At 46.7% G+C, this 27,686-nt stretch overlaps 1 non-coding gene and 1 pseudogene across 1 annotated transcript; both read right to left on the reverse strand.

Annotated features, from left to right (window-relative positions):
* Positions 1 to 18,951: 18,951 nt before the first annotated feature.
* Positions 18,952 to 19,566, reverse strand: LOC101035239 (large ribosomal subunit protein uL22 pseudogene; annotated as a pseudogene).
* A 2,604-nt stretch (positions 19,567 to 22,170) lies between these two features.
* LOC120366493 (U4atac minor spliceosomal RNA) lies at positions 22,171 to 22,296 on the reverse strand. The gene has a single exon (XR_005581147.1). It is a non-coding gene; the product is annotated as a U4atac minor spliceosomal RNA (small nuclear RNA).
* Positions 22,297 to 27,686: the final 5,390 nt, after the last annotated feature.

Here is a 27,686-nt window from a genome sequence, read left to right on the forward strand (position 1 = left end):
GCTTTCAAAAGTGCTTGGATTATGCCATGCCTAACCATGAATTTTTTTTTTTTTTTTTTTTTTGAGGTGGGATTTCACCATGTTGGTCTGACTGGTCTCAAACTCCTGACCTCAGGTAATCTACCCACCTCGGCCTCCCAAAGGGCTAGGATTACAGACATGAGCCACTGTGCCTGGCCATCACGTTTTGTTTAATGCAGAAGAGCCTAGTAGAAATGCTCAAGTAAATTAAATGGTGAGATCTAAATTAGAACCCCCTGTAACTCTTTTTTTTTTTTTTTTTTTTTTTTTTTTTGAGACAGAATCTCACTCTGTTGCCCAGGCTGAATCACAGTGGCACGATCTCCATTCACTTCAACCTCCAACCCCTGGGTTCAAGCAGTTCTCCTGCCTCAGACTCTCTAGTAGCTGGGTTTACAGGTGTGCGCCACCACGCCCAGCTAATTTTTGTATTTTTAGTAGAGATAAGGTTTCGACACATTGGTCTCAAATCCCTGACCTCAAGTGATCTACCTGCCTCAGCCTCCCAAAGTCCTAGGATTACAGGCATGAGCCACCGTGCCCGGCCCCCTTGTAACTCTTGAGAATACAACAAGGTCCCTGGAGTAATTCTATTAGATATGTAATACTGTTTCAATCTTTCATTCATTCAGCACCCATTCTCAGCTCCTACTCTGTTCCAGAGATTTGGAGATTAAGAATTGTTCCGCCGGGCGCGGTGGCTCAAGCCTGTAATCCCAGCACTTTGGGAGGCTGAGGCGGGTGGATCACGAGGTCAACAGATCGAGACCATCCTGGTCAACACGGTGAAACCCCGTCTCTACTAAAAATACAAAAAATTAGCTGGGCATGGTGGCGCGTGCCTATAATCCCAGCTACTCAGGAGGCTGAGGCAGGAGAATTGCCTGAACTCAGGAGGCGGAGGTTGCGGTGAGCCGAGATCGCGCCATTGCACTCCAGCCTGGGTAACAAGAGCGAAACTCCATCTCAAAAAAAAAAAAAAAAAAGAATTGTTCCTGGCCGGGCGCAGTGGCTCATGCCTGTAATCCCAGCACTTTGGGAGGCCAAGGCAGGTGGATCACAAGGTCAAGAGGTTGAGAGCACCCTGGCCAACATGGTGAAACCCCATTTCTACTAAAATGCAAAATTTAGCTGGATGTGTGGCGCACACCTGTAGTCCCAGGTACTCGGGAGGCTGAGGTAGGAGAATTGCTTGAACCCGGGAGGCGGAGCTGAGATCACACCACCGCACTCCAGCCTGGGCGACAGAGTGAGACTCTATCTCAAAAACAAAAACAAAAACAAAAAAAGAATTGGTCCTTGCTCTAGAGGAGATCAAAGTGTTGACAGGGTGTGAAATGTAGGAACCCAGAAATACCAAGTAGAGCAAAGCCATGGAATCAGCTCCTGGTTCCTCTGGGCCTTGGATGGTGGCACCAGGGATCTGCTGCAGAGGAGGCCATGGTTGGCAGGGGTGGAGCTGGTTTCAGATGTCGTCTTCTGTGCAGGGCCCCCTGTTGCTCTCTGCCCAGGTGGAGGCACCATCACCTCTGCCAACCCACTATCGAGTGACTGTTCGCAATTTAGCTTCCTGACTTCTAGCTAGTGTGCATCCTCCCATCCTCTCCCACCCCCAGTGCCCTGCACAGAACTTGGCACGTCAGTGTTTGTTGGCTGGCTGAAGCTGTCAGAGTGTCCTGATATTGACCTTATATTAATCAGCAGCTTTGACCACTGTGCAGAGTGTGATGCTTCACACAGGGCCATAGGCTGGGAATACAAGACACAGCCCCAGTCCTCAAGGAGGGCTCACAATTTAGTCATGCCTCTCAGTGCCAGCCTGTTCCTCTCCTCAAACACTTAGGTCATTTTAAAACCCACTGGAGGCCTGGCGCTGTGGCTCGTGGCTGTAATCCTAGCACTTTGGGAAGCCGAGGTAGGTAGATCACTTGAGGTCAGGAGTTCAAGACCAGCCTGGCCATGATGGTGAAACTCCATCTTTATAAAAAATAAATAAATAAATAAATAAATTTTTTTAAAAACCCACTGGAAAGTTAAGTGTGGTGGTGGGCGCCTGTAGTCCCTACTACATGGGAGGCTGAGGTAAGAGGATGGATTGAGCCCAGGAGTTCAAGGCTGCAGTGATTTATGACCATGCCTGTGAATAGCCACGGCACTACAGCCTTGGCAGTGTAGTAAGATCCTATCTCTTAAAAACCCTCTGGGCCAGGTGCAGTGGCTCACACCTATAATCCCAGCACTTTGGGAGGCCAAGGCGGGTGGATAACCTGAGGTCAGGATTTCAAGACCAGCCCAACCAACATGGTGAAACCTCGTCTCTACTAAAAATATACAAAAATCAGCCGGATATGGTGGCACGCATGCCTGTAATCCCAGCTGTTCAGGAGGCTGAGGCAGGAGAATGGCTTGAACCAGGAAGGTAGAGGTTGCAGTGAGTGGAGATTGTGCCACTGCACTCCAGCCTGTGCAACAGAGTGAGACTCTGTCTCAAAAATAAATAAATAAATAAAAATAAAAAGCCCTTTGAAAAATAAAGACATATTTTTCTTGTGAATCATATATAAGATGATTACTCCAGTAGTGGTTCATTTTTTTCATCTTAAAACAGCCCCCTTTTCATCCTGTCTTGCAGTGAACTTTTCCTCTCCAGAACTTGGGGTTAAATCTTAGGGTTTCTGCAGCACCCTGTGTGTTGCTGAATGCTAGCCCCCGTCACCTTGCATGGAGGGGCTTATTCACATGCAGGTTCTCCCTGTTGGAATTGACGCTTTTTGGGAACAGAGACACATCCTTTATCTCCAGTGCTGCCAGAGCCTGGCACAGAGGTGCTGCTCCAGCAGGAGCTGTTGAATGTCTGAAGGAAAGAAGTTGTTTCTGGATTTTGATCATACACCTCTTCTCTCAGGCTTTGCCCTTCTAATCCCCAAGCCCTAATATCCTCCATGAGCTGCTGTGTGTGCTGTATTTTACAGCATCTCAGAGAGGCCTAAAGCCACATTCTGTAGTCAGGGTGTGTGCATGCATGTATGTAAAGATGCAGGAACATGCACTCTGGTTATTCTGGTTACACAGCATCGCACTGAAAACTCCACAGTATCCGGCTGTTCTCATTTAAGTGCTTAAAAACAGCAACCCCTTCCATTCACTCAAAAGTGCTTTATGGTTTCCAAAGCCCTTTCACATCCATTTACTCAGATCAAAACTCACGGCAACCTTAGGAGGTGAGTGGTGCTCACTCCTTTCATTTTATAAATAGGGAAACCGAAGCTTAGAGAGGGAAACTGTTTTGGCCAAACTCAAACAGATTCAGGTCTTCCAGTCCCAAAGTCAGAGACTTCCTGGCACATAGTGACAGGTTGGTATAGGAAGCTGCATGGTGCTTGGTTTCTGTCCAGGGATGAGGTTGCATTGTGCGCGTGCCCTGGCTTGTTGCTAAGACTCCATTCTGGTCAGAAGCTTGTGTCTCAGGCTGAGCTGAATGGGAAACTAGAACTTCACAGCAGAAAGCAGTGCTCTACCCAGCACGGTGGCTCATGCCTGGAATCCCAGCACTTTGGAAGGCCAAGGCGGGCGGATCATGAGGTCAGGACATCGAGACCATCCTGACCAATGTGGTGAAACCCTGTCTCTACTAAAAATACAAAAGTTAGTTGGGCGTGGTGGTGCATGTCTATAATCCTAGCTACTCAGTAGGCTGAAGCAGGAGAATTGCCTGAACCTGGGAGGTGGAGGTTGCAGTGAGCCGAGATCACGCCACTATACTCCCTCCATCCTGGCAACAGAGCGAGACTCCATCTCAAAAAAAGAAAAAAAAAAGGAAAGAAAAGAAATCAGTGCTCCATGTCTTGCAAATTCAACAACTATAGCTCCTCAGAGCCTCCATTTAATATGGCTCTATGCTAGGCGGTCTGACTTCTGAATTACCTTTAGCTATGTGTCCTGCCTCCAAGGATTTGCAGAGGAGAGAAGCTTCTAGAGCAGGTGTCCCCAAACTTTTTACACAGGGGGCCAGTTCACTGTCCCTCAGACCGTTGGAGGGCCACCACATACTGTGCTCCTCTCACTGACCACTAATGAAAGAGGTGCCCCTTCCTGAAGTGCGGCAGGGGGCCAGATAAATGGCCTCCGGGGGCTGCATGCGACCCGTGGGCCGTAGTTTGGGGACGCCTGTTCTAGAGGAATGGAAGTCTGAACTGGGTGTTCAAGGATAAATGGGCATTAGCCAGGCATGGGGTACAGTGAGTGAACACACACAGAAGTCAGGCAGGGAGAAGGGCATCAAGCCAGGGAAAAGGCTTGAGTGAAGACGGACCTCATGTCTGTGCATCTGCCTTCAAGATTTTTACTTCGTAAGATTACCACCTGTACAATATTTATGTAATATTTGTATTGGACTATATTTAGAATTTAAATATATATAAAAAAACATAGTAGGCTGGGTGCGGTGGCTCACGCCTGTAATCCCAGCACTTTGGGAGGCCGAGGCAGTGGATCACCTGAGGTCAAGACCAGCCTGACCACATGGTGAAAGCCTGTCTCTACTAAAAACACAGAAAGTTAGCCAGGAATAGTGGTGGGTGCCTGTAATCCAACTACTCACGAGGCTGAGGCAGGAGAATCACTTGAACCTAGGAGGCGGAGGTTGCAGTGAGCTGAGATTGCGCCATTGTACTCCACCCTGGGCGACGAGCAAAACTGTCTCAAAAAAATAAATAAATAAAATATACGACGGGTTTGCTGGCTGCTTTTTTTCCCTATATACATTAAAATAAATACATAAGTAGTCAAGTGAAAATCAGTCATCCTTTTATCCCCATAAAATCCTCTGGTATATCCAGGTAGAATGGGCACCGTGTTTGGGAATGGGTAAACAAAGGCAGGGTGATAGGTAAGAGTGTGAGGGTGATGGAGCTATTGAAAAAGCAGCATGAAAGAGCAAGAAGGTAGCTAGGAGTGGTAGCTTATGCCTGTAATCCCAACACTTTGGTAGACCGAGGCACTGAGGTCAGGAGTTCAAGACCAGCTTGTCCAACATGGTGAAACTTCGTCTTTACTAGAAATACAAAAAAAATTAGCTGGGCATGGTGGCAGGTGCCTGTAATCGCAGCTACTAGGAAGGCTGAGACAGGAGAATCACTTGAACCTGGGAGGCAGAGTTTGCAGTGAGCCAAAATTGCACCACTGCACTCCAGCCTGGGTGACAGAGCAAGACTCCGTCTCAAAAAAAAAAAAAAAAAAAAAAGGCAAGAGGAACCTGGGATGGCCTGTGTGCCTGACTCAGGCTGGATCATCTCAGAGTCATGGAGGGACAGCCACTGAAAGGCTGTGCCATGAGCAGCTCACAAGGCAAGGGAAAGCCAGGACCTCTTTCCTGTGGCTCAGGCTGTACTTTCAAGGTCTATACCTCAATTATCAGGCAGTCTTGAGGAGGCAGATCTCTAATCTAGAATGAGCCTTTGAGTCAGAAACCATCACCCTGTCACCTACATGACTTTGCCAAGTCATATGACCTCCTGTGGCCTCAAGCATGCTGTCTGTGAACTGGATGCCTACCAAGGCACCTGGGCAGGACCTGGAGGTTGTGGGCTCCAAGTCTCTTTGCCCACTTCTCTCTGTATCAGGATTTCTCAACCTTGGCCCTATTGACATTTGAGTCCAGGTAACTCCTTGCTGTGGGGAGCTGTCTTGCGTGATGCAGTGTATTTAGCAGCATCCCTAGTCTCTACCTATGAGATCCCAGTAGCATCCTCCACGCTATGAAACCAGAATGTCTCCAGACATTGCCAAATGCGCCTGGAGGAGGAGGAGGATGACACCCAGGCTTGTCTTTAGAGAGGTAGAGTGAGTGCTGGTGGTGTCAGCAGTGTTGGCTGAAGCTGGACCTAGGATAGCAGAAGGCTTCCAGCAGATAAAACAGTGCCACCCAATTTCAGAACCCCAGATGGAAAAGGACTAGTCAATGAAGAAGTTTTTCTCACTGTCTTCAGGGCTGAGAGTATGACTCATTGATTTCCTAACACTCATTGACTATTGATTCCGTCATTGATGTGTAAGGGAAGACATCTCAAAGATAGTCACATGCTTCCGGCACTCAAAAGCATGAGCCATTGCTTCCCTGCTGGGGCCTGTCTTTCATGGGAAGGCAGCCAGCAGAAGGAGAACAGACCCTTGTTTGGGATTTAGAGCAACTATGGGAATAATCAGGACAATGAGCCCACATGGTAGCAGATTCACACACAGTTTCCAGGTCCTAGAACCTGGTCAACTTGTTCTTTGACTCATAAAAATAATTACAGTAATAGTATCACTTGAGCATCTACTGTGTACATCACACACACTTATCTAATCCACACAATCTGTTATCCCTATTTGATACAGGAGGAAATTGAAGCTCTGTGGGACTGGCCAACTTGCACAACATTGCACAGCTATTAAAGGCAACCAGTCAAAAGTGTAGACAGCAGATTTGAGCCCAGGACTACCTGATTCCAAGTCCTTTGTCATTTCTCTTACGTCAGGCTATACGTTCTCCTTCCTGGTGGTATTGTGAGGAAGGAAGACAGCTGCAAATGTGCTAGGGTGTCAGGTACCACAGTCACTGGCTCTTACCTGTTGTGTTGGTGTCCGAGTTTCAAGCCACATGCACATAAAATACCAGGGCACTACTTTTGATATACAGGTATTGATCGACTTACAACCTATGCAACTTACAACCATTCGACTTTACGACCACAATCGCTAGCCACGACTGCTCCGCATCTGGCAGCGCAAACGTTGCCCAGCTGGGCGTACGACAGTGTGGACCAGCTTCTGGCAGCACTACCATCTCCGTGTGCACCACTGCAACTGTACAAATAGCCTACTCAACTTATGACCAAATCGTGTTACGACTGTTCCGCGGTCCCGACCGTGGTTGTTAAGTCGAGCACTAGCTGTATTTAGTCTTGTCTAAAGCTGAGAAACCAAACCACACAACTCAGCTTAGTAAATTATTACGGGGCACATCTCTCTTTAACCGCCATTCCAATCAGGAAATAGAGCTGTGGCCAGGCACAGCAGCTCATGCCTGTAATCTCAGTACTTTGGGAGGCTGAGGCAGAAGGATCGCTAGATGCCTCATGTTTGGGACCAGCCTGGGCAAGGTAGCTAGACCAGTCTCTAATTTAGAAAGGAAAGAAAAAAGGGAGGGAGGGAGGGAGGGAGGGAGGAAGGAAAGAGGGAAGGAGGGAGGGAAGGAGGGAAAGAAGGAAGGAAGGGAAGGAATTTGTTAGTCATTCCAGTAACTATCTACCAAACCCATCTCAATCATGGCTCCAACCCTCCTCCAAAAGTAACTATGGTTCTCACTTTTCTTTATTTCTTTATTTTATTTTATGTTTTGAGATAGGGTCTCACCCTCTAACCCAGACTAGAGTGTGGTGGTACAATCACAATTTACTCCAACTTCAACCTCCTGGGCTCAAACAGTCCTCCTGCCTCGGCCACCCATATAGCTGGGACCGCAGGCACACGCCACTATGCCCAGCTCGGTTCTCACTTCTATGGCACTCACTTGCATTATCATCCAGTTAGGCATCTCTAAACATAATAACAATTTTTCTCTTTAAAAAATTTGCTATGTCTCTTAAGTCTACTTAATCTATGAATTTTATTTTTAAAACTATATATTTAAAGTATATAACATAGGCCGAGCACAGTGGATTACGCCTGTAATCCTGGCACTTTGGGAGGCTCAGGTGGATGGATCAGCTGAGACCAGGAGTTCGAGACCAGCCTGGCCCACATGGCGAAACTCCATCTCTACTAAAAATACAAAAATTAGCCAGGTGTGGTGGTGGACACCTGTAATCCCAGCTACTCATGAGGCTGAGGCAGGAGAATCACTTAAGCCCAGAATAAGAAGCTGCAGTGAGCCAAGATCATGCCACTGCGCTCCAGCCCAGGCGACAGAGCAAGACCCTGTCTCAAAAAAATTTAAAAAGATTTAAATAAAGTATACAATATGGCCAGGCGTGGTGGCTCACTCCTGTAATCTAAGCACTTTGAGGCCAAGACGGGTGGATCACCTGAGGTCAGGAGTTCAAGACCAGTCTGACCAACACGGTAAAACCCCGTCTATTTTTTTTTTTTTTTTTTTTTTTGAGACAGAGTTCCGCTCTTGTTACCCAGGCTGGAGTGCAATGGCGCAATCTCGGCTCACCACAACCTCCGCCTCCTGGGTTCAGGCAATTCTCCTGCCTCAGCCTCCTGAGTAGCTGGGACTACAGACATGCGCCACCATGCCCAGCTAATTTTTTGTATTTTTAGTAGAGACGGGGTTTCACCATGTTGACCAGGATGGTTTCGATCTCTTGACCTTGTGATCCACCCACCTCGGCCTCCCAAAGTGCTGGGATTACAGGCGTGAGCCACCACGCCCAGCCCAACCCCGTCTATTAAATTAAAAAAAAAAGTATACAATATGATGCTTTGATACACATATAAACAGTGAACTAATTACCACAGTCAAGCAAATATTCTATCCATCTTTCATAATTATCTTTGTGAGTGTGCGTGCGCGCGCGCAGGTGTGCATGTGGTAGGAGCACTTAAAATTTACTTTCTAGCAAATTGTCAATATATAATACAGATTTGTTTGTTTATATATTTAGAGATGGAGTCTCACTCTGTTGCCCAGGCTGGAGTGCAGTGGTGTAATCTCGACTCACTGCAACCTCTGCCTCCCAGGTTCAAGCAATTCTCCTCCCTCAGCCTCCTGAGTAGCTGGGATTACAGTGCACACCATTACGCCCAGCTAATTTTTTATATTTTTAGTAGAGACTGGGTTTTATCATGTTGGCCAGGCTGGTCTCGAACTCCTGACTTCAAGTGATCCCCCGCCTTAGCCTCCCAAAGTACTGGAATTACAAAAATGAGCCACCATGCTCAGCCTACAATACAGCATTATTAACTACAGTCCTCATGAAGCATATTAGAGCTCTAGACTTACTACGTAACTGCAAGTTTGTATCATTTGACCCACTTCTCCCCTTTTCTCTGCTCCTGGTAACCACCATGTTCTACTCTGTTTTTATGCATTTAACTTTTTCTTGAGACGGAGTCTCGCTCTGTCACCTAGGCTAGAGTGCAATGGCACGATCTCGGCTCACTGCAACCTCTGCCTCCTGGGTTCAAGCAATTCTCCTGCCCCAGCCTCTGGAGTAGCTGGGATTACGGGCATATGCCATCATACCCGGCTAATGTTTTTATTGTTAGTAGAAGCAGGATTTCACCATGTTGGCCAGGCTGGTCTTGAACTCCTGACCTCAAGTGATCCACCAGCCTTGGACTCCCAAAGTGCTGAGATTATAGGCATGATCCATCTCACCTGGCCTGTATTTGACTTTTTAAAAGATTTACTTATAAGTGAGATCATGCAGTCTTTTTTTTTTTTTAAATGTAGCCTGGATTGTTTCACTTAGCACAATATCCTCCAGGTTCACCCGTGTAGCAATCCCTCTGTTGGATATATACCAAAGGAAATTAAATCAGACCTCATAGGGACATCTATGTTCATTGCAGCATTATTCATGATAGCCAAGATATAGAAACAACCTATTTGTCCAGTGATGGATGAATGAATGAAGAAATTGTGGTCCGTTGGGTGCAATGGCTCACGCTTGTAATCCCAGCACTTTGGGAGGCCAAGGCTGGTGGATCACCTGAGGTCAGGAGTTCAAGACCAGTGTGACGAACATGGCGAAACCCTGTCTCTACTAAAAATACAAAAATTAGCTGGAGGTAGTGGCACATGCCTGTAATCCCAGCTACTTGGGAGGCTGAGGCAGGAGAATCGTTTGAACCTGGGAGGTGGAGGTTGCAGTGAGCCAAAATCACGCCACTGCACTCCAGCCTGAACAACAAGAGTGAAACTCTATTTCAAAAATCAACAACAACAAAAAATTTACGTATATGCGCAATGGAATATTAATCATCCTTTAAAAAGGAGAGCCTGCCATTTGCAATAACATAGATTAAACCTGGAGGACATGATTCATATGTTTAAGTCCTCTGCAGATGGACCTTATGAAAATCTTATAAGGAGACATTTTCCTCACATATTATTTGGTTGCCCAGTGATACAGTTCACCTATTACATCTGATTCTGGAAAAAAAAAAAAGTGCTTTTTATATAAGACACTGATTTCTCATAGTCTGTGTCTTTGTGTTTTCCCATCTCTCCGCATTTTAATTTCTTCTGTGTCTTTAAATTCAGCCTTGTCTATTAGACATCTTATCATTTTCTGCGTGCTCAGTCTCTCTCACCTTGTCTCAGTACTCCTTCAAGCAACCATGCTGTTACTAACCCTGGTTCTCACCTACCTTTCAGAGCCATGCTGCGGGAAATCATTTTTATACTCATTCATTCTTCTTCTTTATCTTCTCTTCTACCTTGGCTCATAGATGGCTGGCTTTCATCCTCACCCTCCAGGGAACCTGCTCCAGCATATTTACCTGCAACCTCCATCCCGCTAAATTCATGTGAAACCAGTTTGGCATGGTGAGGATTTGGATTGGTGAGGACCCCTCACCAATCAAGGGAGAGAGGCACAAGAGGGTTATTGAGACACGGTCCCACATCATGAACAGTCTTAAACCTAGGCTTCGGACATCATCTCCAAACATGTGTAGTCATTGCAGTTGATGTGTTTGTATGTTCAGGGCATTGATTTGTGAAATATAATAGTTCTCTCTCTCTTTGGTATTATTTCCATTAAAAAAAAAAAAAAAAAATCAGGGCCCTCAAAAAGGAAAATGACCCAGGCCTCACTCAGTCTCCAAGAAACCCACTAGGACCTGTTTGTGAAGTGCGGCTAGGGTGACACCAGGGGACAGCACAGAGCCATGTGAGTCAAGGTTAAGACCCCAGTCCCAGCTGGGCGCAGTGGCTCATGCCTGTAATATCAGCACTTCGGAAGGTCAAGGTGGGTGGATCACTAGAGATCAGGAATTCAAGACCAGCCTGGCCAACATGATGAAACCCCACCTCTACTAGAAATATAAAAATTAGCCAGGAATGGTGGTGCATGACTGTAATCCCAGCTGCTCAGGAGGCTGAGGCAGGAGAATCACTTGAACCCGGGAGGCAGAGGTTGCAGTGAGCCAAGATCATGCCATTGCACTCCAGCCTGGGTAACAGAGAGAGACTATGTCTCAAAAAAAAAAAAAAAAAAAAAAAGATCCCAGACTCAAATCCATAGATCCCTCCTTCCCCTCTGCACCTCCGTTTTTACCTCGCACCTCACTTGGTTATTGTGAAGATCCAAACTACAGTGAAGTCCTATATGCACAAGAATGTTATAAAGGCCACTGTTATTCAGAAAAACCACTCAGGATCCCTAGTGGCACTTTTTCCTTAAATGAATCAAAATAGAATAAACCAGAAACTATCATGGGGCACTGCCCATAGAAAGAGTGAGAGTATTGTTTTTGTTTGGTTTTGTTTGTTTCTTTGAGATGGAGTCTCACTCTGTCGCCCAGGCCAGAGTGCAGTGGTGCAATCTTGGCTCACTGCAACCTCTTCCTCCCGAGTTCAAGAAATTCTCCTGCCTCAGCCTCCTGAGTAGCTGGGATTATAGGCTCATGCCACCATGCCTGGCTAATTTTTGTATTTTTAGTAGAAACAGGGTTTCACCATGTTGACCAGGCTGGTCTCAAACTCCTGACCTCATGATCCACCCGCCTCAGCCTCCTAAAGTGCTGGGATTACAGGCGTGAGCCATGGCTCGAGAGTATTATTATAGAATTTGCTGCAGTTATACATACATAGACAGATATATGTTTATATTAGTGGTGATATAAAATGTGTTTCTTACTGTAGGCCACATTTTTCTAACGTCTGAAAAACAGTGTATGATAGGCACCTTTACAGACATCTCCCTTGAGAATGGGTCTTGTTATATTCATTTACAAGTGAACACGTGGAAGCTCAGAAAGGATAAGTGGCTAGGGATATATAAGCCAGGTTTAGACCTAAGGCCTTGAAAATCTACTAAAATTTCTAAGTTTATGATTCACCTGGGGGCACCTTTTAAATGCTTATTTCTGGCTCTCTGAGGAGATTCTGATGGGTGCGGGAGGCAGTTATGAATGTGCATTTTTAATATTGCCTGCAGGCAATCTGAGTGCTGGCGATCCTGCCTGTCACACTGCACATTACTGGTTTGGAGCAGTGGTCCCTCAAGAGGTTTGCCTGACCCACAGTGGGGCTGCAGAAAACCATTTAAACTTCGTTTTCTACTTGGGTTCGTGTCATTCTTTAATAATGTCTATGTGCGGTTCGGCGAGGTGGCTTACTCCTGTAATCCTAGCACTTTGGGAGGCCAAGGGAGGCGGATCACCTGAGGTTAGGAATTCAAGACCAGCCTGGCCAACATGGAGCAACCCCCTCTCTACTAAAAATACAAAATTATCCCGATGTGGTGGTGCATACCTGTAATCCCAGCTACTTGGGCGTCTGAGGCAGGAGAATCTCTTGAACCTGAGACGTGGAGGTTGCCGTGAGCTGAGATCACGTCGTTGCACTCCAGCCTGGGCAGCAAGACCAAAACTCTGTCTCAAAAAAAGAAAAAAATAATATCTATGTGCATATAATCTACATATTGTACAGCTACTCAGGAGGCTGAGGCAGGAGAATCGCTTGAACCCGGGAGGCAGAGGTTGTAGTGAGCTGAGATCGCACCACTGCACTCCAGCCTGGTGACAGAGCAAGAATCCGTCTCAATAATAATAATAGTAATACAAGCTGGGGGTGGTGGCTCAAGCCTGTAATCCCAGCACTTTGGGAGGCCGAGGCGGGTGGATCATGAGGTCAAGAGATCGAGACCATCCTGGTCAACATGGTGAAACCTCGCCTCTACTAAAAATACAAAAAATTAGCTGGGCATGGTGGCGCGTGCCTGTAATCCCAGCTACTCAGGAGGCTGAGACAGGAGAATTGCCTGAACCCAGGAGGCAGAGGTTGTGGTGAGCCAAGATTGCGCCATTGCACTCCAGCCTCTGGGTAACAAGAGCGAAACTCCTTCTTAAAAAAAAAAAAAAAAGATTAATAATAATAATGGTAATACAATGAGAATGGACGCTAGAGTTGTGCAGCATGGCAGCCTGGTGAGGTGGCTAAGAACAAGCAGGGGGCCAGGCACAGTGGCTCATCCGTATAATCCCAGCATTTTGGAAGATTGAGGCAAGAGGATTGCTTGAGCACTGGAGTTCAAGACCAGCCTGGGCAACATGGAAGACTCTGTCTCCACAAAAAATACAAAAAGTTAGCTGGGTGTGGTGGCATGCACCTGTGGTCCCAACTACTTGGGAGATGGGAGTGGGAAGATTACTTAAGCCAATGAGGTGGAGGCTGCAGTGAGCCGAGATCACCAATGTACTCTAGCCTGGGCAACAGAGCAAGACCCTCTCTCAAAAAACAAAACAAAAAAAGAACTTACAGGGAATTTGGAGTCAATCAGTTTCAAGGTCAGGTTTGGTTCAGGTTTTGTGGAAGACTAGCCATGCAACTCTGGGCAAGGTCGGACACGGGCATAGTGGCTCACGCCTGTAATCCAGGCACTTTGGGAGGCCAATGCGGGTAGATCATGAGGTCAAGAGATCAAAACCATCCTGGCCAACATGGTGAAACCCCATCTCTAAAAAGAAAAAAAGAAACTCTGGGCAAGACTCACTCTCTCTGACCCTCAGCTCTCTCCCCTATAAAACAAGAATAATAACAGTTCTAGACTCTGAGGTTTGCTGTGATGGTCGAATGAGCTGAAAGTAGCAAACAACTCCCGTGCTCTTACAGTTTACCTGGCACTGTACTAAATATTTTACACAGTTACTTGGCAGTTCTATTTAGTAGGTACTGTTATTATCCTCATTGTACAGGCAGGAGGCTAGGTAGAGGTAGGTTTAATGCTTTGCTCTAGATCATAGCTAATAAATGACAGATCCAGGCTTGGACCCCAGGCTGCTAACTCCAGAGGCTACATTCAAGCACGCACTTCTATGACATCTCTCCAACACCATGTGTCAAATACTTTGCATAATGCCCAGCACAGATTGCATTCAAGAAATGGTGATTATTGCCTGTACTATTACCACTCTTACTGCAGGTACTACTCCCAGGTGGCTTCTTTCATATATATTACCTCATTGAGTCTTTGTAAGAAATTGGCGTATGAATATTACTAATCCCATCTTTCGGGTTAGAAAACTGGGGCTTGGAGAAGGGAATTTGCCTTTAAGAAGGTACTCGGAAGGGTTTCTTTTTTTGTTTTTAAATTTCCTTTTGTTCTAGAGGTTTATTCTTACAGATACCAGTTAGCCTGTTTAAAAGCTTCTGGCAGCCAGGCGTGGTGGCTCACCTTTGTAATCCCAGCACTTTGTAAGGCCGAGACGGGTGGATCACTTGAGGTCAGGAGTTTGAGACCAGCCTGATCAATGTGGTGAAACCCCATTTCTACTAAAAATATAAAATTAGCCAGGCGTGGTGGTGCACACCAGTAATCTCAGCTACTTGGGAGCCTGAAGCAGGAGAATCTCTTGATCTGGGAGATGGAGGTTGCAGTGAGCCAAGGTCATACCACTGCACTCCAGCCTGGGCAACAAGAGTGAAATTCCATCTTAAATAAATAAATAAATAAGCCTGAGTGCGGTGGCTCACGCCTGTAATCCCAAAACTTTGGGAGGCCAAGGTGGGTAGATCACTTGAGGTCAGGAGTTTGAGATGATCCTGGCCTACATGGTGAAACCACGTCTCTACTAAAAATACAAAAAATTACCAGGCATAGTGGTGGGTGCCTATAATCCCAGCTACTTGGGAGGCTGAGGCAGGAGAATCACTTGAACCTTGGAAGTGGAGGTTGCAGTGAGCTGAGATCATGTCACTGTACTCCAGCCTGGATGGCAGAGTGAGACTTCCTCTCATAAATAAATAAAATACTCTGGTGGCTGGGCATGGTGGCTCATACCTGTAATCACAGCACTTTGGGAGGCTGAGGTGGGTGGATCACTTGAGGCCAGGAATTTGAGACTAGTCTGGCCAACATGGTAAAACCCCACCTCTACTAAAAATACAAAAATTAGCTGGTGTGCGTGCCTGTAATCCCAGCTACTCAGGCTGAGGGAGGAGAATCGCTGGAACCCGGGAGGCTGAGGTTGCAGTGAGCAGAGATGGCACCACTGCACTCCATCCTCAGCAACAGAGTGAGACTCTGTCTCAAAAACAAAACAAAACAAAACAAAAAAACAACTTTTGGTGAGGGGACCTGAATGGACAGGGTGTCGTCTCTGTCACACTCAGGAAACTGGTTGGGCTGCCCTCTTACCTCAGTTGTGTGGTCCTTTCTGATTCAAACAAGATTAAGATGGCCTATTCATCACTTGTCGAGAGGCAGTCTGAATTCCTAGGAAAGAAGAACTTGGAATCAATCATTCAGTCAACACTTGTACACATCATTCTGAGAATATCTATTATTCTCAATAAAGTTGCAGGAAAGCCCACTAAGGTTGCAGGAAAACTAGGAAGAGACAAAATCATGTAAGACATGGCAATAGAACAATGTTTTGGGAAAAAAGATATAAAAAGGTAAATGTGGTAATAAATGCCACCACATTTCTTTCCTTATGTTTACATGACTTTGAAACACATTGCTAATAAAACACCTGGGGGTTTCGTTTTAACTGCAGATACAGTCTGTGGAGTCCATGCTGAAAGCACACAAAGCCTGTTCTGTGGCTGAAATTGACTTCATTTTAATCTTCTGTAATGATGCCATTATTTTTACAGCTGCTTCTACAGCCCCATTCATGATTTACATGCAAGGGCTGGCCTCTCTTTTTATATAGGTATGTACTGTCCCCTGTAGACTGTAAATTCCCCCAGGGCAGGGCCCATGTTGGCACAGGGTCGACGGTGAGGGAGAAAAGAGTCCAAGGTTGGGACACAGGTGTCTCTGGACTCAAAGCCTAGCTCTGACAATATACTGGCTGGGCAACCTTGAGCAAGCTATTTAATGTGTGAGCCCCTAGAGGTTAATTAAACCTTATCTAGTAACTATTCATAACCGAAATGGAAGACATGCCATAAAAGCCTGTCAAGAGAGTGGCCTGAATAGGATTTGCATACTCCTCGGACCACAGTATTTCATAACGAAGTATTTGCCTGGAACTTTTGCTCCAGAACCTCATGTATTTGCTTTATAGTGCTCATGTTATTCGAGGAAGGGTTAACAAGAAAGGCACGAGCTCCTTGTCCCTTACTAGATTTTTGTTTGTTTTTTGTTTTGTTATGTTTTCAAACTGCATCCAGCTTTATTATACTTTCCATAGTTGGCACGGTGGCTCACGCCTGTAATCACTGCACTTAAGGAGGCTGAGGTGGGCGGATCACAAGTTCAGGAGTTCGAGACCAGCCTGGCCAGCATGGTGAAACCCTGTCTCTGCTAAAAATACACACACACACACACACACACACACACACACACACACAACTACCCAGGCATGTTGGCGTGCGCCTGTAGTCCCAGCCACTCAGGAAGCTGAGGCAGGAGAATTGCTTGAACCCGGAAGGCGGAGGTTGCAGTGAGCAGAGATGCACCACTGCACTCCAGCCTGGGTGACAGAGTGAGACTCCACCTCACAATTAAAAAAAAAAAAACTTTCCATAAACAGCCCTGGTATTTCAGGCAGAATGGGGGCAGACAATCATTAACAGTATACAACAACCTTCAAACTCCCTTCTTCAATGAACTACCAAAAATCAGAAAGCCACTATAAAACCCAATGAAGTCTTCAAGTGATGCTCTGAACAGGGAAAGTTTAGAGTGAGGGTTGACATTTCACATTAAGCATGTTGTTTAACAACTTTTCATGAGCCAGCCCTGACTTTCAGGAAGTGAAATGGAAATGGCAGGATGTATCTGAAGACCCACAATCTAGAGATGGAACCACTGCTCTTTTGACAGGTGCCATCTTAGTGGCATCACTGGCAAGTCCAGATTGCCTGACACACCGGTAACCCATTATTGGGGGTCAGGTCCCAACAGATGTCTGTAAGGGAGTTAAGTCTATGCTGAAAGGTAGAAAGGGAGAAGAGGACATGAAAACGAATTTGTTTTTCCATGCCACAAGACTTTTGTGCCAAGGTGGCCGTGTGTGTCAATATCAGGGAATCCTTCCAAGTCTTTCAAAACTAGAAGGGATGGTGGCTCACGCTTGTAATCCAAGCAGTTTTTTTTTTTTTTTTTTTTTTTTTTTGAGACGGAGTTTCGCCCTTGTTACCCAGGCTGGAGTGCAATGGCGCGATCTCGGCTCACCGCAACCTCCGCCTCCTGGGTTCAGGCAATTCTCCTGCCTCAGCCTCCTGAGTAGCTGGGATTACAGGCACGCGCCACCATACCCAGCTAATTTTTTTTTTTTTTTTTTTTTTTTTGAGACGGAGTTTCGCTCTTGTTACCCAGGCTGGAGTGCAATGGCGTGATCTCGGCTCACCGCAACCTCCGCCTCCTGGGTTCAGGCAATTCTCCTGCCTCAGCCTCCTGAGTAGCTGGGATTACAGGCATGTGCCACCATGCCCAGCTAATTTTTTGTATTTTTAGTAGAGACGGGGTTTCACCATGTTGACCAGGATGGTCTCGATCTCTCGACCTCGTGATCCACCCGCCTCGGCCTCCCAAATTGCTGGGATTACAGGCGTGAGCCACCGCACCCGGCCCGAAATCCTGTCTTAAAAAAAAAAAAAAAAAAAAAAAAAAAAACTAGAAGGGAAATGTGTTTTCCCCACATCAATCCAGCTTCAAAGACATTCTATTAATGACATATGCCCCATCCCCCCAAAACATCAATGAAGTGTTCTGCGTGCTCACAGCATAGCTTTAAAAAAAGCAAAACAAAATTCTGCATTTTTATAAAACTTGATAAAAATATTTCAGACTGTACAGTCAGCAGAAGTACACAGTTCTCAAAAATGCAGACACTACCCTTGGCATCTCCAGCACCTTCGGCTTCCAGTGCCTGGTCTGATTTGGCCTCTCCGTTTTCTGCGGGGTTATTCCCTTCCTTGCCGGCATCAGCTTTTCCCTTTTTCCCTTTGGGTACCTTCTCTCCCTTCTTTGCAGGGGCTTTTTAGGCTTGGGCTCTGGTTTTGGAGGAACAGGGTTAGCAGACAACCTCTTGGGTCCTGTCTGTGCTTTGTCCTCCACCTTGACTTTATCTCCTTCAGCATCTCCTTCACCCGTTCTCTTGGGCATGGTGGTGACGATGGCAGCAGGATGTAGGGGCTGGGCATGGGATGCAAGGGATCATGGGCTTTGGTCGGTCCAGGAGTCGTTCTCACCTCTTTGTCTTCACACTGCTCCTAGGTTTGTTTGTTTGTTTAGAGACAGAGTCTCACTCTGTTGCCAGGCTGGAGTGCAGTGGTGCCATCTCGGCTCACTGCAACCTCCACCTCCCAGTTCAAGCAATTCTCCTGCCTCAGCTTCCTGAGTAGCTGGGACTACAGGCACATACCACCATGCCCAGCTAATTTTTGTATTTTTAGTAGAGATGGAGTTTCACCATGTGGCCAGGATGGTCTTGATCTCCTGAGTTTGTGATCTGCCCACCTTGACCTCCCAAAGTGCTGGAATTACAGGCGTGAGCCACCGCGCCCAGCCCTAGGTTTTATTTTTAAATTTTTATTTGGAAATAACTTTTAACTTACAAAAGTTGCAAAAGCAAAAATAATATGTCACCACATATATCCTTTACCCAGATTCACCTATTGTTTCACCTGTTTGAGGGTAAGTTACAGGCATCATGGCCTTTTACCCCTAAATACTTTGGTGTGTATTTACTAAAGATAGGGATATCCAACCTCATTCAGCTTCACATATCATTTCATACATTTACATGATATGGGACTTTTGTCTTTTTTTTTTTTTTTTTTTTTCCTTTTAGTTGCATTTATTTTAAGGCTGAATTTACTCCCATGCCATAAGTTTTTGTTTCTTCAGTTTCTTCTGGGATATCTTCTTCTTCTGGGCAACCTCCTCTTCCGGTTTAGGAACAATCTGTTCCTTTTCAGTAAGGACCATTTCAATGTGGCAGGGAGAACTCAGGTATGGGTTAATCCGACCATGAGCTCTGTAGGTTAGGTGGCGCATCTTGGGTGCTTTGTTCACTTGGATATGCTCGATGACCAAAGAATCTGCATCTAAACCCTTAAGTTCAGCGTTACTCTGCATTTTTAAGCATGTGCAGCAAAAATTCAGCACTCTTTTTGGGCCACCAACCTTGTGTCCAGCCCCACTGCTTGGCCTGGGCACAGCTGCCAACTCTACCATTGTAACGTCGGAATGGTACACACTGTTTCTGTAAAGTGACATCTTTCAGATACTTCGTGGCTTTTCGTATATGCATACCCTTGATGGCCTGGGCAGTTTCACGTGTGTTCTTAAAGTGAACGTGAAGATTGGAACCTCTTGATTTGCATGACTTTGTGGGGTTCTCCGGATCAAGTGAATAGCGAACCATTTTCACAGACTACCTCAGGCCGCTTAGGGAAAGAGTGGGACTTTTGTCTTTCATACCATCCATATTCCAAATTTATCAGTCAATTTATATTAGGTTCTGACTGTCTGGAGCTCATCTCAAGGTGCCAGATTTGGCCCCTTGAAACTTTCAACTTGCAGCCATGGGGAATTAAATTAATATGGATTCTTTTCTACATTCAGTGCAAGGAATTGAAATAGGATAGAATAATGACAAATTTTTTGAGGTCTCCCAAGTTACAGCAAAGAGCATGCTCAGTGCTCTTAGAGACCTAGATCAATTCTTTTAAATGATTAGTGAAGGAATGAGGGAACTAAGGCATAACCAGGGGAAGGGACTTGCCTTAGACCCTAAGACCACGGGCCAGTGAGTAGATGAGCTAAAGCTGGAAACCATCAAGGATCAGAGGCCCTAGGAGCTTCACTCCAACAATCTCTTCTTAGAGATGACATTATCAGCATTATTTAGGAACTGTACCTCAGCTTGTACTCCTCCCAATACCCAGGAAATGTGACTAGTTAATAATGATAAATATAGCTAGTATCTATGAAATGCTTTCTATGAGACAGACACTGTTTTAAACACTTTATAAGCACTATCCCATTTAATTCTTATTAAAAATCCTAGTTTGGCCGCGCGCGGTGGCTCAAGCCTGTAATCCCAGCACTTTGGGAGGCTGAGGCGGGTGGATCACGAGGTCAAGAGATCGAGACCATCCCGGTCAACATAGTGAAACCCCCGTCTCTACTAAAAAAAAAAAATACAAAAAATTAGCTGGGCATGGTGGCACGTGCCTGTAATCCCAGCTACTCAGGAGGCTGAGGCAGGAGAATTGCCTGAACCCAGGAGGCGGAGGTTGCGGTGAGCCGAGATCGCGCCATTGCACTCCAGCCTGGGTAACAAGAGTGAAACTCTGTCTCAAAAAAAAAAAAAAAAAATCCTACTTTTAAAAAGCCCTATTGTCTTCATTTTACAGATGATGAAACTAAGGCTTAGCTAGGTTAAGTAACCTAAACCAAGGTTTCACCCTTAGAAAGCAGATCTACCAACACTTGAGTCTAGGCTTCCAGTTTCAAATTTATTTAACCATAGCACCATGAAGAGGGGAGTGAGCACCATGGATCTTAGGAGGCCCGTGTTTGGGAGGAGCTGGAAAGGGTCAAGTAGGGCTTCTCAAATGTGCATCAGAACTCATGTTCATAATATTTAAGTGTGCAGAGACACTTCCCATTGGTTGCTTCCTTTTGTCCTTCCAACTGCCCATTTAAAAAAAGGGTAAACATAAGGTTCGAAGTAGTTCAAGGCTCATGCCTGTATTCCCAGCACTTTGAGAGGCCGAGGAGGGCAGATCGCTTCAGTTCAGGAGTTCAAGACCAGCCTGGCCAACCTGGTCTTGATGAAACCCTGTCTTGACTAAAAACAAATTAGCCAGGTGTGGTGGCCTGCACCTGTAATCCCAGCTACTCACAAGACTAACTTGGGAGAATTGCTTGAAAAACTAAGAATGAAACTCCATCTCAAAAAAAATAAAAATGAAAAAATAATAGAAATTCTGGAGTTGAAGAATGCAGTAACTCAACTGAAAAATTCAATGGAGAGTTTCAACAACAGACTTGATCAAAGCAGAAGACAAAAAAAAATCAGTGAACTCAAAGACAGGTCATTTGAAAATTAACCAGTCAGAAGAGCAAAAAGAAAAACGAAAAAGAGACAAGAAAATTTATGGGAACTGTGAGATACTATCAGACAAAATACACACACTATAGGGTTGCCAGAAGAAGGGAGATAAAAAGACATAAGTGCTGAGCACAGTGGCTCACTCCTGTAATCCCAGCACTTTAGGAGGTCAAGGCAGGCAGATCACCTGAGGTCAGGACTTCAAGATCAGCCTGGCCAACATGGAGAAACCCCATCTCTACTAAAAATAGAAAAATTAGCTGGGCCGGGCGTGGTGGCTCAAGCCTGTAATCCCAGCACTTTGGGAGGCCGAGATGGGTGGATCACGAGGTCAAGAGATCGAGACCATCCTGGTCACCATGGTGAAACCCCGTCTCTACTAAAAATACAAAAAATTAGCTGGGCGTGGTGGCGCATGCCTGTAATCCCAGCTACTCAGGAGGCTGAGGCAGGAGAATTGCCTGAACCCAGGAGGCGGAGGTTGTGGTGAGCCGAGATCGAGCCATTGCACTCCAGCCTGGGTAACGAGAGCGAAACTCCGTCTCAAAAAAAAAAAAAAGAAAAAAAAAAGAAAAATTAGCTGGGTATGGTAGTGGGCATACTACTAGGAGTATGCCTGCTACTCAGGAGGCTGAAGCAGAGAGAATTACTTGAACCCAGGAGGCAGAGGTTGCAGTGAGCCAAGATCGTACCACTACACTCCAGCCTCGGTGCAGAGTGAGTCTGTCTAAAAAAAAAAAAAAAAAAAAGCTAAAGGAAGTTATCCAAGTAGAAATGAAAAGTATACTATGTAAAGGTAAATATATAGACAAATACAGAATACTCATAAAATAATGATGAAAGTAAATTACTATTACTTGAGATGAAGTTTCACTTTTTTTTTTTTTTTTGAAAGAAAAAGCGGGTTTTCATTTTTCCAAGAATTGTACCAAGGTAAAGCAAAGCTTTAGTTGATGCAGGCGTGTTGTTTAGGCGTTAGCAGTGCTGCCCTCACTATGTGCTCATTGGACAGTAGCACAACCCCAAGAAAAGGATGATTTGAAGTTTCACTCTTGTTGCCCAGACTGGAGTGCAGTGGCAGAATCTCAGCTCATTCCAACTTCCACCTCCCAGGTTCAAGCTATTCTCTTGTGTCAGCCTCCCAAGTAGTTGGGATAACAGGCATATGCCACCATACCTCACTAATTCTGTTTGTTTAGTAGAAATGGGGTTTCACCATGTTGGTCAGGCTGGTCTCAAATTCCTTACCTCAGGTGATTTGCCTGCCTCAGGCTTGCAAAGTGCTGGGAACACTTTGAACCTCTTTGAGGTTCATCTGACAATTAAACGGATATAATGTACACAAAAGTGCCCTGCAACTGGTAAGGCCATGTAAATATTGGACACTGGTTTTCCATATTGTTTTGTTGTTTTTTTCCCATTTAAAGTTCATCATATTGGAGAGCTTGAGAAGTTACTGAGACGGGACCTCAAAGCTGCTGGTGCCTTACCACACAGAACCAAAATATATCACATTTGGATTGTCGGCATAAAATATTGTATTATGGCCAGGCGCAGTGGCTCATGCCTGTAATCCCAGCGCTTTGGGAGGCTGACATGGGTGGGAGTTTGGAGTTTGAGACCAGCCTGGCCAGCATGGTGAAACCCTGTCTCTACTGAAAATACAAAAATTAGCTGGTGGTTGCGGGGGTGGCAGGTGCCTGTAATCCCAGCTACTTGGGAGGCTGAGGCATGAGAATTGCTTGAACCTGGGAGGTGGAGGTTGCAGTGAGCTGAGATCACGCCACTGCACTCCAGCCTGGGCGACAGAGCAAGATCTGTCTTAAAATATATATATAAGTATTGTATTACAAGTGCTCATACAATTCAGGATAACACAGTACCCCTAATCTCCGCCTCCCCATGAGGGTACAACAACTAAAAATAAATAGATTTTCTTTTTTTTTTTTTTTTTTTTGAGACGGAGTTTCGCTCTTGTTACCCAGGCTGGAGTGCAATGGCGCGATCTCGGCTCACCGCAACCACCGCCTCCTGGGCTCAGGCAATTCTCCTGCCTCAGCCTCCTGAGTAGCTGGGATTACAGGCACGCGCCACCATGCCCAGCTAGTTTTTTTTGTATTTTTAGTAGAGACGGGGTTTCACCATGTTGACCAGGATGGTCTCGATCTCTCGACCTCGTGATCCACCCGCCTCGGCCTCCCAAAGTGCTGGGATTACAGGCTTGAGCCACCACGCCCGGCAATAGATTTTCATGTTGGCTTTTATCTCAGTAAACTTTTTTTTTTTTTGAGACAGAGTGTCACTCTTGTTACCCAGGCTGGAGTGCAATGGCATGATCTTGGCTCACTGCAACCTCCGCCTCCTGGGTTCAGGCAATTCTCCTGCCTCAGCCTCCTGAGTAGCTGGGACTACAGGCATGCGCCACCATGCCCAGCTAATTTTTTGTATTTTTAGTAGAGACGGGGTTTCACCACATTGACCAGGATGGTCTCGATCTCTCGACCTCGTGATCCACCCGCCTCGGCCTCCCAAAGTGCTGGGATTACAGGCTTGAGCCACCGCGCCCAGCCCCAGTAAAATTTTAAAATAGTTTCAAAACAACTTTGGAAGCGATATTAGGCCTTTCACTCTGGAAAGATCCATCATCCTTCCCATATGTAACACATCAACCTGCAGAAAGTAGGCAAGAGTGGCAGGACCCAGGAAGTGAAATTGACAAGGCCAAGGATAAGGGCGAACACATGAAGAAAAGCTCTCCCAAGTGTAGAGCTCAGTAAAGGCAGACGCTCAACCCCATCCAACAAATACTCGTTGGGCATTTGCTTTGTGCTTAAAATAAGTAATAGTGAACTAGTATTTATGGAATACCAACTATGTGCTTGGTGCTTTCATACACACATATCTATTCATTCTCACTCTGGTCCTCTACTGTAAGGAAGGTGTTACCTCATTTTTGAAAGATAAAATTGGCTGGGCCCAGTGGCTCACCCCTGTAATCCCAGCACTGTGGGAGGCTGAGGCGGGTGGATTGCCTGAGCTCAGGAGTTCGCAACCAGCCCGGCCAACATGGTAAAACCCGTCTCTACTAAAAATTCAAAACAATTAGCCAGACATACTGGTGGGCACCTGTAATCCCAGCTACTCAGAAGGCTGAGGCATGAGAATCACTTGAACCCAGGAGGTAGAGGTTGCAGTGAGCCAAGATCACACCACTGTACTCTAGCCGGGGCAACACAGTGAGACTCCATCTCAAAAAAAAAAAAAAGAAAGAAAGAAAGATAAGGTTACTGGGCTGGGTGCAGTGGCTCACACTTGTAATCCCAGCAATTTGGCAGGTTGAGGCTGGTGGATTGCCTGAGGTCAGGAGTTTGAGACCCGCCTGACCAACATGGCAAACCCCTGTCTCAACTAAAAGTACAAAAATTAGCCGGGCATGGTGACAGACACCCACAGTCCCAGGTACTCAGAAGGCTAAGGTGGGACAATCAATTGAACACAGGAGGCAGAGGTTGTAGCGAGCCAGGTTCATGCTACTGTACTCCAGCCTGGGTGACAGAGTGAGGCTGTCAAGGGAAAGGAAAGGGGGAAGGAAAGGGGGAGAGAGGAAGAGACAGAAAAAGAAAGATAAGATTACTGGAGTTCAGAGAGGTTGCAGGAGAAACATAGCCAGGAACTAACTAGCAGGTCTGCCCTTGACAATCAGGTCCACTGACTGTGCATTACATTACACCATGCGTCAGGAGTGTGTGTTATTAATTCTAATATCACCAATTTCCAGACAGGATCCGAAGCATCTGTGGAAGGGGTGTCAAGGGGAGAGAAGGAAGAAGGATCCCAGCAGTTAAACCCTCCCACAGCCCAGGCTGCCTGGTCACAGACAGGGCTGCAAAAGGCACCCTGGATGGGCTGGCTGCTGTGGGTGGGCGAGGCTGGTGCTGAGTACCTACTGTGTGTTTCAGGAAAAGGGGCCCTGATCGTGGTGGCTCACTCCTATAACTCCAGCACTTTCAGAAGCTAAAGTGAGACGATTGGTTGAGACCAGGAATTTGAGACCAACCTGGGCAATAATGTGAGACCCTCTCTCTACAAAAATAAATTAAAAGGAAAAGGGCCCCACCTGTGTTTAGGGTCAAATGTCGTGTACTGCACCTGTTTCGTGCTGCGTGCTGCAGACTGCCCTTGTGGTCTGGGACCTGCCCGCTGACAGTGGGAGTGAGTTTGGCCTGAACCAGGAGCCCTGCATTTCTCATCTTGTAGCAACCCTATGAGTGGAATGTGATTACACGTATTTTGCAATGAGGATATTAGGTTCAAAAAGGAGACAGCTGAGGCCACAGCCATAGGTGGAGTTAGTGGCACCGCAAAACCCCAGCTGGGTGCTCAGATTCCTTTTCAACCTAAAAAGAAAGGCAGAAACCATCCCTGTCTGACACAGAGGAGCAGACTCCAGAGAAGCCAAAGCCTAGCCAGCTAGTAATCATGACAATGCCCGTCTCTTGGCGAGTATTTGTCATGTAGCAGACACGTTATTGCCTGCTTCCACTTAATGGTTACATGACTTTGTCGGGTCTATTTTCACATTAGCCAAAGGGAGGCCTAGAAGCCCACAGTCCCCAGGAGCCGGGAGCCGGGAGCCCGGAGCCCGGCAGTGACAGCGCCAGAGTATCCTCCCTGACTTGATTTTAAATTTCACCACCTTGGTAGCTTCCGCAGGGAGGAAGAGGAGGGGCGCCGGTTCCCGCCTGCAGAGGCGGCGCTGCGCTGGGAGCCGGGTGGGGAGCCGTCCTGTGCCGGGCCGTCCGGTGGGGGGCACTGCAGACCGCGCGGGCGCTGCGCCCGCCTCTGGCTCCAGGCGCTGAAGGGCGGCGGCGGCCTTCTGTGTCGCTCGCGCCCTGGGCCGCGCCGGGGAGAGCCGAAGGGCCTCCCGGCGAGGATGCGGGGGAAGCCGCACCAGGGCCCACGGGGGCCGGGTAGGGCGCAGGATGGGATCGCTCGGATGTGGGTGCCCCCCAAACCGCGCCCTGCCGCGTGAGCGCTCCCACTTGCACCTCCACTTGAGCACGGAGCTTCAAGGACAGGCTCTTCTGCGGTGGGGGTTCCGGCACTGGCCCCCACCGGGGATCTGGGGACTTGTTTGGCTCCGACCCGGCAGAAGCGGGGGAAACCCGGGCCGAGGGCGGAGACTGCAGGACGATTCAGGGCGCACTCGAATCTGGCTCCGCTGCTTCCCCGCCCCGCCCACGCGGTCACCTTCCTCTGCTTCTGCGCGGCAATTCCGCACCCCACCCTACCCCACCCAGACCGCTCATCCGATTCTGAACCCAAAAGCTAGCGGGCGTGTTCTGGGCAGGGGCAGGACCATGGCCATCCTCGCAGAAGCCGCCGCAAGCGGGCGTCGCTGTCCCGGGGGAGGGGACCCCAGCTAGCGCCAACCGAGGTGCAGTCACCCTTTTTAAGGTTCTTCGGAGGCTAGATACTCGGCATCCACTGATCCTTCCCCACAGTCACCTGGGACCCGGCATATAATGTGGGTAGTTTAATGAGGTGTAAACGAAGTGCAAATGGCCTAGAAGCCCCTTGAATTGGAAGCGGAATGGAGGCTTGCTTTATGTAGAAGTGGGGTTTATGAGTAGATTACCCACTCCGGGAATCCTGGTCACAGCAATAGCCTCTGATTGTTAATTGGTCACAATGACTTTGTTAGAAGTCTCTACACCATTCCAAGTTCTAGGACAACAAGAGAAAGAATATTTCTGGGATTTGCAACTGGGAGGAAAACAGCATATTACTTTCTGTATTAGGGTATACATTAGCATACTTGTTGAATTTTCCGCTTTCACTTTTTAATATATTTCCAATTTCCAACTACTCCCTGGAAAATTTTAAAAAGGGGTAGCAGAAGGGTTGGTGATGTGTGCGCCACAGATGGAGATGGAAAAACTACCCAGAACATGTTGACATTTGTAAAAAAAAGTTAACATCCCCCTACACTTTAAAACTATGATATTAGGAAGAGTATAACGGCAAAAGTTACTCGTACAACATCTGTTCCATCAAATGGGAGGATTTCTTTCCTGCCAAGAATTTATGAATTTTCTTTCTTTCTTTCTTTTTTTTTTTTTTTTTGAGACGGAGTTTCGCTCTTGTTACCCAGGCTGGAGTGCAATGGCGCGATCTCGGCCCACCACAACCTCCGCCTCCTGGGTTCAGGCAATTCTGCCTCAGCCTCCTGAGTAGCTGGGATTACAGGCACGTGCCACCATACCCAGCTAATTTTTTGTATTTTTAGTAGAGACAGGGTTTCACCATGTTGACCAGGATGGTCTTGATCTCTTGACCTCATGATCCACCCCCCTCGGCCTTCCAAAGTGCTGGGATTACAGGCTTGAGCCACCGTGCCCGGCCGGTGAACTTATGAATTTTCTATA

The sequence above is a fragment of the Saimiri boliviensis genome, chromosome 2 (assembly GCF_048565385.1).
Source record: "Saimiri boliviensis isolate mSaiBol1 chromosome 2, mSaiBol1.pri, whole genome shotgun sequence".
In the NCBI taxonomy this organism is placed as follows: domain Eukaryota; kingdom Metazoa; phylum Chordata; class Mammalia; order Primates; family Cebidae; genus Saimiri; species Saimiri boliviensis.